Source organism: Brachyhypopomus gauderio, chromosome 6 (assembly GCF_052324685.1).
Source record: "Brachyhypopomus gauderio isolate BG-103 chromosome 6, BGAUD_0.2, whole genome shotgun sequence".
NCBI lineage: Eukaryota > Metazoa > Chordata > Actinopteri > Gymnotiformes > Hypopomidae > Brachyhypopomus > Brachyhypopomus gauderio.
Genome location: NC_135216.1, coordinates 28,467,046 through 28,479,462, shown reverse-complemented (window position 1 = coordinate 28,479,462; position 12,417 = coordinate 28,467,046). Strand labels below are relative to the sequence as shown.

At 46.0% G+C, this 12,417-nt stretch overlaps 1 long non-coding RNA gene across 1 annotated transcript; it reads left to right on the top strand.

Annotated features, from left to right (window-relative positions):
* The first annotated feature begins 383 nt into the window (after positions 1–383).
* Positions 384–912, top strand: LOC143516306 (uncharacterized). Its single transcript, XR_013131647.1, has 3 exons — positions 384–430; positions 520–613; positions 744–912. It is a non-coding gene; the product is annotated as an uncharacterized LOC143516306 (long non-coding RNA).
* Positions 913–12,417: the final 11,505 nt, after the last annotated feature.

The window sequence follows — 12,417 nt, the reverse complement described above, 5'->3', positions numbered from 1 at the left end:
ACAGTAATGCCTAAATAATGCGCTCCCGCTGTGTGAGGATCCAATAAAGTCCTGCTAAAGGATCCGTGGTCGGACAACAAAAAAACAGAGCACACAAGAAGCGCGGGGGAGGACGCTTAAATTTTTTTAAAAAAGCATAAAACGCTCGCGCCTCTGCTTTGGCGCACGAGCTGCTAGAGACGCGTTCCAAAGCGGCGCATGTGTGCGCGCGGCGCGTTTGAACTTCTCCTTGGAGAGTGCGGTCTGCTCGCGCGGGGGAAAGCGCGCGACTGCGAGCGGCTTTAATAACGCGACGGTTTTATGGAGACGCGCGGACTCGGGGCGGCACGCGCCGTTCCGCGTGTTGTAAGAGTGAGACGGAGGCGCCGCTTCGGTTTTGGGCTGTTTGAGCTCCACACGCACGTGCGTTAACGCACGCGCCATGCGCTTTGTGAGTATTAGCAAAATGATCTGGGGCGCTGTGATGAGATATGGCTCAGCCCTGTATTGTGTCGCTGTGACTAATGCACGTGCCTGTAGTGGATCGCGTGGGGAGACACGCGGCCCCGGAGAAGCTAAGGAGAATCTGCACAATCCAGAGGAGGAAGAGAAAAGACGTTCAAGTTAACGGACAGTAGGCGTACTAATAATTAATAACCATCAAATATTAAGATGTAATGCTACATGAATGTACCATGTATAATGTAGTATGTATAATGTATAATACTGTATAATACTATAAAGTGTCAACTGTGATTCCTCAGGTATCTCCAGAGTTCTGCTAGTCCTGCAGGTGCTGCTGGTGTCATCCAGGTGATGCTTGTTGTGCTCGTTCTGATTGTCTCGACTCCATACAGACTGACTGTGTGCATCTGCCTTTCACTGAAGCTCGTCGACACAGGCCGAGAAAACCATACTGGCTCTAGACCTTAATATCAGACAGCGTGAATCCTTTTGTGGACTACCTGTAGGAGTCACATTTGTAATTATATCTTATCACTTCCATGGAGAACTTTGCTTGTTTTCATAAACTCTCGTCACCTGTAACATAAACCCTTTTGTGTTACAGTCCGTGGTGAAGGAGGCGTTCCTGTTGGCTGTGCTAGAGGCTCTCAGCTGCCGTCGTGTCTGCGTAACGCTCCTGACCTCACACACGGCCCTTAAAACCTGTGAACAGAGGAACGTGGGGGCTTTAAACCTGTGAACAGAGGAACGTGGGGGCTTTAAACCTGTGAACAGAGGAACGTGGGGGCTTTAAACCTGTGAACAGAGGAACGTGGGGGCTTTAAACCTGTGAACAGGGGAACGTGGGGGGCCCGTGTCTGGAGGACAAGTGAACGCAGGGCGACCCGGTTCAACTCTCCTTTCACAATGTTCTTCAGCTAATTAAACACATTTTCATACTGATGTGTTATTCTGTGTTACCAAATACAGCATTCACCTTCCTGAAGGTGGGAATAAATGTAAAATGGGTTTTCAAAGGAGCGAATAATAATAAAATTGTGTGTGATGCACACACACACACACACACAAACACACACACACACACACACACACACACGTTACTTCTTGCTTCAGGCTTGCCCCCAAATTACTTAGTCTAATGGAAATGCTGATAAACTGTCACTTAATCCCCCCAAAACATCACACCCTGCCACCATTTCAACAACGCCATGAATAAGTTATATTATTGCCAAAACAAATTGACAAAGGGTAAATAGGTACGAAAACACCAAACAAAAATACATTGTCTACATGTTTCAAGACAAAGTAAATGATTTAAAGGTATGAATCAACAATACCTGCTAACTGGATCATATTTGGCATATTCTGTTAGGAGGATACATGCCCATATTTGGTAAAGGTGGGGAATTAAATATGCCACTTCAACTGGGGGAGGGGGGGGGGGGTATTACAGAGTGAGTAAATAACACAATGAGGATGACCAGAGCAGATGCAGGTGTGACGTCAGTCATGTTTTCAGTTATGATTTGATGAGGTAAAATGCACAAACACCTTCATGTGAATGTTCAGACACTGGGAGTAATATGTATTATATTTGTGTATGATACATGACATTATCTATACTGTATGTAGAGTTTTGTGAGCCTTATCCTCTAAACATAATATTATAATTATAGAAATATAATATTATGGAAATATAATTCACATTTACAATGTGGAAAGAAAATCACTGTTTTTGATATTTCTGCATAGTCAGGACATTTTTTTCCTAAAAATCTACATAAACACATACACAAAATGCACACACACACACACACACACACACACACACACACACACACACACACACACACACACACTAGCATATAGTTGGTACAGTTGTTGCTTATGAGTAGAATTATGCAGTGAAGGGATGAGAGATTGTGACAGAGAAAATTTGAAAGAAGGGACAGAAAAGTGAAGGAAAGAATGAATGGGAATGAGAGAGAGAGAGAGAGAGAGAGAGAGAGAGAGAGAGGTTGGGCTCTGGCCTTGGGTTGTCACTGGGGAAACCCCATCTGATATTCCTGATTAGTGTGCAGTCATCCCGCACGTCGCTTGTTAAAACAGAGAAGCCATTTGCCCTGACCTCCATTACATCAGCTCATCGTGAAGGAGCTACGACCCTCTGCTATCGATCAGGCACCAGTGAGTCGTCTCTCCCTCCACCACAGAGTACGCTCTCCAAGAGACAGCAGCTCTGAGGCACAACCACGGCACATATGGAGCGCTGTGATTCTGGGAAACACTCCCCCAGCTAGAGAAACACTCAGCCAGCTAGAGAAACACTCAGCCAGCTAGAGAAACACTCAGCCAGCTAGAGAAACACTCCCCCAGGTAGAGAAACACTCCCCCAGGTAGAGAAACACTCTCCCAGGTAGAGAAACACTCTCCCAGGTAGAGAAACACTCTCCCAGGTAGAGAAACACTCCCCCAGTTAGAGAAACACTCCCCCAGTTAGAGAAACACTCTCCCAGTTAGAGAAACACTCTCCCAGGTAGAGAAACACTCTCCCAGTTAGAGAAACACTCTCCCAGGTAGAGAAACACTCTCCCAGGTAGAGAAACACTCTCCCAGGTAGAGAAACACTCTCCCAGGTAGAGAAACACTCTCCCAGGTAGAGAAACACTCTCCCAGCTAGAGAAACACTCTCCCAGGTAGAGAAACACTCTCCCAGGTAGAGAAACACTCAGCCAGCTAGAGAAACACTCAGCCAGCTAGAGAAACACTCAGACAGTTAGAGAAACACTCCCCCAGCTAGAGAAACACTCTCCCAGATAGAGAAACACTCAGACAGTTAGAGAAACACTCAGACAGTTAGAGAAACACTCCCCAAGCTAGAGAAACACTCACCCAGCTAAAGAAACACTCAGCCAGTTAGATAAACACCCCCAGCTAGAGAAACACTCACCCAGATAGAGAAACACTCACCCAGATAGAGAAACACTCCCCCAGCAAGAGAAACACTCACCCAGATAGAGAAACGCTCCCCCAGCAAGATGAATGTGCATCTCAGTGATTTCAACTTCCTGTCCATAAACTGCATATACTCTTAATCTCAGATCTAATCCACTCATTTTAGGTCCATTTAGGCATCAGGCCAAACATATTCCAGAGTGACGTCAGACATCTTTGCAGCAGGTGGACATGGTGAAGGTGATTAGATAACACTGAATTTCTCTAGTCACCATCTCTAAACGTCTTCATTTATAGAACTATATGTATCAGGTAAGTGTTGCCAAAGTGATGAACTATAGCAGCCCCAGACCTGGGGTTTGATTCCCTCTCATCCAGACGATGGTGAGATTTACTAGTGGATTTACTAGTACTAGTGATTTACTAGTGTAAGTGATTTACCAGTGGATTTACTAGTGGTAGTAATTTACGAGTACTAGTGATTTACTAGTGGATTTACTAGTGATTTACTAATGCTACAGCTGCTCAAGCTGGAGTCCGTGGGAGGCTCACGTCAGGTCCAAACACCACTGTGGAGTTCTGGGAATGACCGTGTCCTTTCTGCTGGCCACGGACGTCTGGTCCCTCACCAGCGCCAACGTCCTGTACTTCACAACAGCAGGCAGCGGGTCGAAAATGCCAGAGGTGTGGTGCATTGTGGGTATCACCATGGAAACGATGGCCAAGAAGCAAGGGGTCAGACTGAGGGAGGCCGATGAGGGAGAGGGGGAGAGATGGATGGATGGATGGATGGATGGATGGATGAGGGAGTGGGAGAGAGAAAGATGGATGGATGGATGGATGGATGAGGGAGTGAAAGAGGGATAGATGGATGAATGGATAAGAGGGGGAGAGATGGATGGATGAATGAGGGAGAGGGTTAGGTCGTAATACATTATCAAGCTTTGTGTCACTGTTGGTCATAAAACGAAAGGCTACTTGATGAATGTTCTTTAGGGATTAGGGATCCTCTAGGGTGGTCCTTGTGGGTGGAGCTTGAGAGAGTGCTGGAGAGAAAGAGAGAGAGAGAGAGATAGAGAGAGAAAGAAAGAGAGCTGTATGTGAGTAAATTATGCAGGATATCCGGTGATATCCGGTGATGAACAGAATTAACATTAGTGACACTTACAATTCACAAGTTGTTCACCAATTTGGTTCTGATGTCCATATAAAGTTGTTTTTTTTTTTTTTTTGCTCAAATCACTTTCTCTCTCTCACTCACTCACTCACTATACACACATCCAGCCTGTATATCACTACTCCACTGCCAGAATAGAGGTGATATGTCCCATTAATCATGTGATAATCAGACTGAGATCAACATGGGGCTCAGTGACCTCAGCGACCTCAGTGACCTCTGACCCTGACCATCCCATCCAGCCAGACAGGACAGCAGGTAAAGGTGACAGGAGTAGACAGCACACACAGCCACATCACACCACACGTTCTGACTGGGCTCTGACTGGGTTACCACAGCAACTGACTGGTTTCTCCACACACAAAAACAAGTTTTTTGTGGTAAATAAGTTTACCACAGCAGTCAGACAGAGTACATTTCAACAGAGTACGTTTTTATATTTTAAGTGAGTACACTTTGTCTGAAATGGTGCGGCTTCTGTCCCATCTTCACTTCTTCATCCTCTTGATTTTATTACTCTCGATTTTTTAAATCCCTTTAAATTAATTTCCTTTGATTGGTTGACTCATTCTACCCCAGCCAATCAAGTCAGTTTCCAGTTAAAACAACGTTTGAACTCCTAGAAAGCACTGTCCTATAGCCAGATGTCATTAGTGATTCTTTAACGTTGGCTAGTTGGCTAGCACATCACAGCGGAGTGACGGAGCGAGAGAGAGCCAGACCGAAGAGTAACCAGGGGGATATAAACACCACTTAAAAACTGACGCTGGATTCCTCTTCTCTGTTATTCTTTTTTTTTATTTCTGACAGAACAACCATGAAAGGGAATATTAATAAGCATGTGCAAGCCAGAGTGATAAAATCACGCACAAACGGGTTTTGTTTAAGGTAAAAGTCATTTTGCTCGGAGGACTCAATGTCTTACTTTTCCAATGCTCCTATAGCAGATGATCACGAAGGAAACGTGTGCTCAGAGTGTTTGTTCAGCAGTAAGGGTTCAGCAGGATGTTTGCGGGACTTTCTACCTCGTCAGCACACATCTGGTTTCTGACAGCCAATGAAAAAAGGACAGGAATGAAATACCAGGCCGGGTGAGGGGACAGAAATGTCCGCGAGGGGACTGTCCTGTCCATCATCCTGTCCCCACCACCTCTCCCACAATGTTTATGAATTTAATAATGGAGTAGTTATGTGGTATCACACTAGAAATGACAGATGCTGTGGCCCAGTGCCAGAGGAAATGCCTGATACCACCTATTACTGAGAGAGTGAGAGTGAGAGAGAGGGAGAGAGAGAGAGAGAGATGGAGAAAGAGAGAGAATGATAGAGAGAGAGATGGAGAGAGAGGGAGAGAGCGGGAGAGAGAGAATGAGAGAGACTGATAGAGAGAGAGATGGAGAGAGAGAGGGAGAGAGAGATGGAGAGAGAGAGGGAGAGAGAGATGGAGAGAGAGATGGAGACAGAGAGGGAGGGAGAATGATAGAGACAGAGAGGGATGAGAGAGAGAGATGGAGAGAGAGGAAGAGAGATGGAGAGAGAGTGAGAGAGAGAGATGGAGAGAGAGTTGGAGAGAGAGTGAGAGAGAGAGAGGTATGCCAATAACGTTATATTGAATTCAACACAACTGAACATATGAACTAATGTTCAGGGAAACCTCCACACTAGCAGGGTGGTGACAGACCTCTACAGACCTGGGGCCACTCCCCCTTTCTCAGGTCTCTACAGACCTGGGGCCACTCCCCTTTTCTCAGACCTCTACAGACCTGGGGCCACTCCCCTTTTCTCAGACCTCTACAGACCTGGGGCCACTCCCCTTTTCTCAGACCTCTACAGACCTGGGGCCACTCCCCTTTTCTCAGACCTCTACAGACCTGGGACCACTCCCACTTTCTCAGGTCTCTACAGACCTGGGGCCACTCCCACTTTCTCAGACCTCTACAGACCTGGGGCCACTCCCCTTTTCTCAGACCTCTACAGACCTGGGGCCACTCCCCTTTTCTCAGACCTCTACAGACCTGGGGCCACTCCCACTTTCTCAGGTCTCTACAGAGCTGGGGCCACTCCCCCTTTCTCAGGTCTCTACAGACCTGGGGCCACTCCCACTTTCTCAGGTCTCTACAGACCTGGGGCCACTCCCACTTGCCCAGGATCACCCCGGGCTTCGGCAGGTCCAGCCGACAGTGTCTTCCAGTCCAAGGTGCCGGTTGGTCTGCCACGAGTCTGACTGGTGTAAACGGCCAGACCCGCCTGCCACGTCCTGCCATGAGGCTGACATCGTGGTCCTCACTAGATGTCGGGCACTGTTGAGGTCTTCTATATTTGTCTCAGCAGGGAGAACAGTGCTTGCCTTTTTTTAGGAAACAAAACTCAGTGTTAGCGGGTTCCTGTTGGTGCCTGGCTACCATGCTGACACTCACTAGCGCTGTCTGCTATATTTTAGGACTTCATGGACAGACAAACGCCTACACATACCCACATTTGTCTGCTGTCAGACTTTAGACACTGTTCTCAGGCTTTGGAAAGAGAATGCCATGTGGAAGATCTTATTTTACGAGTAAAAACATTCTGGATGGCCAGCTAGATAGGATAAAAGCGATGTTCTCACAGAGCTGCCTAACCCATTAGAAAATACAAAGAAATCCTAACCAACAGGCAGGGGCCATTTTAGGACCACAGCTTCAGCACCCAGTGATACCACCACCCCCACCATTGCTTAATTTAACAATAAAATGTACATTTGGACTATCAGTCCACTTTTAAAGGAAGAACATGTGACCTTTTGGTTACTGAAAACTGTAACTGGAAAAACACCAAAAAATATGAAAAAACCATTGAGGCAAAAAGCTTTCAGTTGGTTTACAAAGTATTAACTAATTATGTGTAATTCGGTGAAATCTGATACAACACTCCTCTTAGCTTGTTAAATCAGTTATTAAACCAGTTACTTTCTAGGGAAAATTACAAGTTCAGGATTCATCTACTCCAAACTCAGTACTGTTGTGGATGTTTAGGGTGAGATCACATCATGAACTTACTCACCTGAACCTGACACGTGTTTAAAAGTGTGTGTGTGTGTGCTCTCAGCGCAGGTTCAGGGAGAGCAACGTGGTGGTTGGAGAAATTGGTTCATACCATTTAGGAGAACAAAAGTGGATCGTACAATTTTCCAGGTAAGGGGACTGCTGTATTTTGTTCGTTTTTGTTAGATTTTATATTTAATCATAGGATATATATTTTATGTTATAATTTTTTTAAGATAATCAGACACAAATGTCCATAAAAAAAGACTTGTGAGCGTGGTACGAGTGGGTGAATATGGAGGTGGGTTCACTACAGAGAGTGGGATGAATACAGGTTCAGGAGTTCCAGTTCAAGGTGTTTTAATGGTAGATTCCAGCAAAGGAGTTAATTATTGATACTGGTAAATGTAACGAAAAACTGTATAAGAGGAAAATAAACATCTACTGCAGTACTTTAAACCAGCACTGGCAAACAGCAGCCAGTCTAGCCCGACTTTTGTGGGCTCAACGCAATTATATCGAATATCCAACAATCAACAACCAATAACCAACATTAACCACCAACATCTACCTCCCCTAGCCTCTGAGAGGAAGCCCCTCTGGGGCACACCATTACCACTAGCAGGGGTTACCTATAAACACAAACATAACCTACATACATTACATTACTGCAGTAACACATAACATATACATAACATTTTACATTTAGTGCACTAAGACCAGAATAATAATTAATATGTCCATCCATTGTGTACATCTCTGTCCTCAGGTATTCCCAGGACCTGTAACCCCCCTCCCCTTCTTTAGTAGACCGAGGGCCCTTCGACCACTATAAGGAAGAAGCTGGCTGGGCCGCCAGTCCCCCTGAGAATTACAGTACAACATTTAGTCCATTACATGAATGTCTGTAGAGTCTTGGTGATGGGCCAGAGCTACTGGCATCATCACAAGACTGTTTACTCTTATTTTTAGGGGTGCTTCAGCAACAGAAATGAAGAAAAACATGTTAGCAGAAGATGGTGTTACCGGAGATTAGCATGCTAGCAGAGGAGGGTGTTAGCGGAGGTTAGCATGGTAGCAGACACAAGCTACTTAATATGGAGGCTACTGGACAAGCTGTGAAATGTGCATGTGAGACACACACACACACACACACACTCATAATTTTTCCTAAAGGCACTTAAAATCATAAATATTACATGCTGTTTACTGAGGTCTTTGCTGCTGCTGCGTGTGTGTGAGAGAGAGAGAGAGAGAGAGAGAGAGAGAGAGAGAGAGAGAGAGAGAGAGAGAGAGAGAGAGAGAAACATGTATATGAAGAATGATTTTAGAGAACTGTATTAGGAGATATCTGCCAGGTCGCTTTTGCATCATTAGAGCACTGAGCCCTGAAAACCACTAATCTCATATACACAGAGCTAAACCAGCATAAGCAGGGTTGCCAACTTTTCAAGATCGCTTGGAGTGAGATTTGAACCTGGAGAAGGTGGCAAGTGTAAATTGTTTCCGGGCGTGATGTAAAATGGACACAAATTAAGTATTATATCGTGATTGATCGATCGCCAGTGGTTGGTGCCAGAGCGAACTAGTAACTCATTGAATCCAGGGTTGCCAACTCTCACGCATTGAGCGTGAGACACACACATTTGACTGTCTTCACACGCTCTCACGCCACACATCTGATTTCTCATGCTGAAAAAAATCTAGTTTATTTACCTCTGATCCACATATATGATTCAATGAGTTACTGGTTTGCTCTGGCGCCAATCACCGGCGATCGATTGATCGCGTAATAATTAATCTGTGTCCATTTTACACTGCCCCGGTAACAATTTACGTTCGCCCCCCCCCCCCCCCCCCCCCCATTGGCAACCCTGACATGGTGTTCTTATTATTATTGTTATTATTATTATGTGAAGTTGGCAATATTGTATTTTGTACAGTCAATCCAATAACATTATCTAGAGATAAAGAAGTAGTCAGAGGGAGAGAGAGAGAGAGAGAGAGAGAGAGAGAGAGAGTGAGTGAGAGACACAGAGAGAAACAGAGGAGAGAGAGAGAGAGAGAGAGAGGAGAGTGAGAGAAAGAGAAAGAGAGGGAAGTATTATGCCTATCCTCACCCTGATGTAAATGAGGCTCTCTGTATGAGCCCAAAGCATGTTCATGTGTGTGTGTGTGTGTGTGTGTGTGTGTGTGTGTGTGTGTGTGTGTGATGAAGACAGGCTCCTGTGATCCTGAAGAGTCTGACACCCTAACACACACACACACACACACACACACACAGGATATGTGTCCAGGGAGGAGAGCTGTGTGCCTTCACATCAAACGCAGCTCTAGAGGAGGGTGGGTGGAGGTGGGTGTAGGGAGAGCTGGACGGGTGGAGATATAATGGCGTGTAGAGAATGGGAGCTGTGGAAGAATCAGGATGGATGAATATTACATGAGCACTGCAGGCTGGATTAATTGAGAACGATTCAATTGCTTTGGGGTAAGAAGCTGCCACTTTCTCACCCTGACAGCCCCACACACACACACACACACACACACACACACACACACACAGAAGAGCAGAAGGGTCGTCCTTCTGCCCCATGCAAGTTTAATAAGGGTTTAATAGTGTTGGGGAGGAGGTGTGGTCTTCACACACCATCACCACACACTTCACCAGGAGGACATGTTCCTGTCATCATTCAGTCAGCTTCTCAATGTACAGCAGTACAGACACGCAACAGGACCTACAGCAGTACAGACACGCAACAGGACCTACAGCAGTACAGACACGAATCAGGACCTACAGCAGTACAGACACGAATCAGGACCTACAGCAGTACAGACACGCTTCAGGACCTACAGCAGTACAGACACGAATCAGGACCTACAGCAGTATAGACATGAATCAGGACCTACAGCAGTACAGACATGAATCAGGACCTACAGCAGTACAGACACGCAACAGGACCTACAGCAGTACAGACACGCAACAGGACCTACAGCAGTACAGACACGAATCAGGACCTACAGCAGTACAGACACGCTTCAGGACCTACAGCAGTACAGACACGCTTCAGGACCTACAGCAGTACAGACACGCTTCAGGACCTACAGCAGTACAGACATGAATCAGGACCTACAGCAGTACAGACATGAATCAGGACCTACAGCAGCACAGACATGAATCACGACCTTCAGCATCAGGACCTACAACACCAAAACTACAGCAGTACAGACACGCATCAGGCCCTTCAGTATCAAGACTACAGCAGTACAGACATGAAACAGGCCCTTCAGTATCAAAACTACAGCAGTACAGACATGAAACAGGCCCTTCAGTATCAAGACTACAGCAGTACAGACATGAAACAAGCCCTTCAGTATCAAGACTACAGCAGTACAGACACGCATCAGGCCCTTCAGTATCAAGACTACAGCAGTACAGACATGAAACAGGCCCTTCAGTATCAAAACTACAGCAGTACAGACATGAAACAGGCCCTTCAGTATCAAGACTACAGCAGTACAGACATGAAACAAGCCCTTCAGTATCAAGACTACAGCAGTACAGACATGAAACAGGCCCTTCAGTATCAAGACTACAGCAGTACAGACATGAAACAGGCCCTTCAGTATCAAGACTACAGCAGTACAGACATGAAACAAGCCCTTCAGTATCAAGACTACAGCAGTACAGACATGAAACAGGCCCTTCAGTATCAAGACTACAGCAGTACAGACATGAAACAGGCCCTTCAGAGCATGAAAAAAAACAGATCTGCTTAGATGTTCACACACACAGTGTGTGGTGTTCACTCAGACGGCTGCGGACGGAAGCCTCGTGTGGAGAAGACAGGGCACAGAGCAGCCAGACTGGTTCCAGTTGACAAGATCTACAACCGTGGTGAACAGAAAACACCTCCACACAGGCACCATGGCAAACTCTGCTCCTCTCAGTGAAGATCAGGACCTGGAGGCTATAGTGGACCTTGAAGATGACGAGGTCAGAAGTTGACCATAAACAGCATGACCACGAATCCATGGACTCAAGCTGCCTTGTGGCAGGAGATCGGGCTGCTAGCCGTGTAATGGCGTGGGGTGTGTGTTCTGTACTGAGAACCAGTACCAATTATGCATGATCTGAATGCATTGACCTATTGATCACAGTTCAAATACATGTACAGTGGCCACCTTCAGTATGGACGTGCTCCAAGAACTAAAGCACCAATCTTCACGTCCTGTGTGTAGACACACATCTTATGATCACGCTCTCCTGGACTGAGCTCTTTTCCTTGGATGTTTCTTAGACACCCCCCCCCCTATATATCTCTCTCTCTCTCTCTCTCTCTCTCTCTCTCTCTCTCTCTCTCTCTCTCCTCTCTCTCTCTCTCTCTCTCTCTCTCTCTCTCTCTCTCTCTCTCTCTCTCTCTCTCCAGTAACACCTCTATTCTTTACTATTCTATTCTGTGTCTTTACTTTCTCTCACTGTTTCTTTTTCTTCCCACCATTTAATTTATATACTGCTCTCAGCTATCAGTGAAGCACACACACACACACACACAAAGTGCTATTTCTCTCTCTATCTCTCTCAATCTTTAGTACTCCAGTAACTATTACTAACTTTACTCACAGTAACTGCTAGGACGGTTTGGGCCTGCACCAGGGTGGGTGTATAAACTCTGTGGATTTGAATTACACCCACATCTCTGCAGTCTGAGGCAGACCAGGACTTCCCAGCGCCGACGCCGAGCTGATGAAGCGCGTGAGCTACGCCAGGCCTGTTTAGGATGGAGCGAGAGGCAGCAGTCAAACAGATGCAGATACATAATT